The following is a 2,680-nucleotide window of genomic DNA, read 5'->3' as shown; positions in this document are numbered from 1 at the left end:
CTGCAGCGCGTTCGACGCGGCCGGCGGCGGGTGGCTGTGCGATGTCAACGCGGACGAGGGAGACGTGGTGAGGGGTTGCGGGGCTGCCGCCGCGGGCCGAGGGCGGCGTCGACCGCGGCACCCCTCGCGCTGCAGTCTTCGCGCAACACATCCAGCACGTGGGTGACAACCGGGCAGCGCCTTGCCGAGGCCCGCAGGGTACGCCTCGGGCCTGGCCGCGTCCTTCCGCGCCCGCCACCACCCCCCAAGCGCTCACAGGCATGGGCATGGCGCGCCGCGCCCGCCCCGCAGGTCCGATCGATGTTCCACAACCGGCGGAGGTGGGAGCTGCTCACCGTCTCCTGCCATGCCGCGGACGGCTTCCGCTGCCTGCGCTGCCGCGCGGTGCCCCTGCGGTGGGCGGCGACGATGCGTGATCACCTTGCAGCCGCCGGCGGTCGCGACGGGCCGGTCTCTCTGTGCCCCCGCGGGAGGCTGGGGGCGCTGTCGAGCTGGGGCGCCGCGCCGCTGTTGGCGCGGGCGGCATGAACACGGACGCGGACGCTGATTTGGCATGACTCCATGTGTTTGCCTGCTCCCACCCGCTTGCGTCAAATTCAACCAGCCCTGGGGCGCACATGCACACCCCCCCTCCCCAGGCCGCAGCTTCCCGGATTCAAACCGCCCCGACTGGGCGCCCATATGCCACATGGCAGCCGCAGCAGCGGCGACGGCGTCGGCCGTGGAGGCAGCGGCGGGATCGGCGGCGGCTACGCTGTGTTTGCGTCGGAGCACGTGGCGTATCCGGGGTTCTTTGAATTCGACGACACAAACGGCAAAGCCCTCGTCCACAACTCATCAACCGGGTGCGCGCGGGGCCGATGCCAGGGTGTCTGGCTGCAATTCCAAACGGTCCTGCGGCCCGCAGCCCCGGCGCCGGCTATCTCTCCCCCCTTTCTCTTCCCCGCGACAGCGCCGTCCGCGCGGCCAGCTTGGCTGCCCTGAGGCTGGCTGCCCGCGTGTCGTCCCGCCCCGGCCGGCCGCACCCTTCACGCCTTTCAGAGACCGCCCCAAACCCCACTTCTGATCCCAGCTGCACACGCTCGCCCACACACACAACAACACAATACACACACTCTCACACTCTCACACACACCCACACACACAATACACACACACGCACGCACACGCGCGCACACACACATACAGACACACTCACACACACACACACACTCACACACACACACACACACAAACTCGTCACCTTCAGGTGCTACAAGGTTTTCGACCTGTCCAGCTACAGCCTCCTCCACGTGCTGCCCTCCGCGGGTGTGGCGGACGTAAAGATGAGCGGCGCGCTGCTGCTCGTTGTACGGGAGCGCGGCGCGGGCGCGGGCGGGACCCTGCCGCTGGACGTCGTGTCCGCCGAGAACGGCCAGGCGAGCAGCTCTTGCTCGCCACTGGCCTGCCGGCCTGCCCAGCGGGCCCGCAGCTGGGCGGGCGAGGCGGGGGCAGTGCTTGCGATGCTTCTTGGGACGACATCAATTTGCATGCTCCCACACCCTGTGTAGACACGAAGATTGAGAAGGGCAAACACTGATCGTTGCACGTGCGCGGTGGCGCCTGTGTCAGCAGGCCGCCTCGACCGCGCACGCCCCAGCCGTCCGTGCACCCAGTAGTCCACCCGCCAACCTACCTGCCTGAACCACCAACCCCACGCGCCGCGCAGCTGCTGGCGCGCCACCGGCTGCCGCTGCAGCCGCCGGCCTGCGACTCGGACGGCCCTGAGGTCCTGGAGCTGTTTGGCGCCCGCCTGCTGGTCAAACAGCCGCAGCAGCCGCTGCGGGTATACGACGTGCGTGGGCTGAGGACAACCGCGCACAGCACAGGGGCCGTCCTGGGGCCCGGGTCTCGCGGCAGCGGGCAACGCTCTTGTGCCGCTTGCTGCGGAGCGCGGCTGTTTGCGTGCGCCCTTGGTTGCGGCCGATGGTGCGGTTTATATGCGATTTGCGTCGTTCGCGGTTGCAGGTGCTGACGCTGGCGCCCGTGGGCGAGGCCCCGCAGCTTCCCGGCGGCTGCGCGCTAGTGCACCTTCCGGAGCTGTCGGCGTTCATGGCGGTTGCTGGGGACGAGGTGTCGGTTTGGGACATGGCAGCGCGGCGGGTGGCGACGCTTCGGGACCACCTGCTGTGGTGCGGGCGTGATGGGAGGGGTGCGCTGTCCTGCAAATTGCGAGCATATGCAGTGCGGGCCGCGTGTGCGTTTTGAGCGAGTTTTCATAATTTGCGTGGCCACGCACACGCAGGTGGGTGTGCGCGCGCATGCATGAGCGCGCGCGCATGTGTGTATATGTGTGTGTGCGTGAGTGTGTGTGTGTTTGTATGATATACACTGCACAAGAGGCCCTGAATGCGTGCAACCATGCTTACGATGTGCTTGTTGCCTATACCCAGCTATTGTGCTGGGGGACACGTTCCCTGAGCTACTCTTCAACGTCACCACCCTCGTCCCTCCCAACCCCCACCTCAAACAACCCGCAGGTACCCCGGGGCGAGCGACCTCGTTTACACCTGCGCCCAGCTGCGCGCCGCCATCTCATACTGCAAGCCGCCGCCCGCCGCCCCAGCCGCCGCCGCGCCCGCGCCCGCGCCCGCCGTGGCGCCCCAGGCCCTCGCGCAGGGGCGGCCCGCCGCCGCCGCGC

Source organism: Monoraphidium neglectum (assembly GCF_000611645.1).
Source record: "Monoraphidium neglectum strain SAG 48.87 unplaced genomic scaffold scaffold04003, whole genome shotgun sequence".
NCBI lineage: Eukaryota > Viridiplantae > Chlorophyta > Chlorophyceae > Sphaeropleales > Selenastraceae > Monoraphidium > Monoraphidium neglectum.
Note: the sequence above shows the minus strand (reverse complement) of the source record.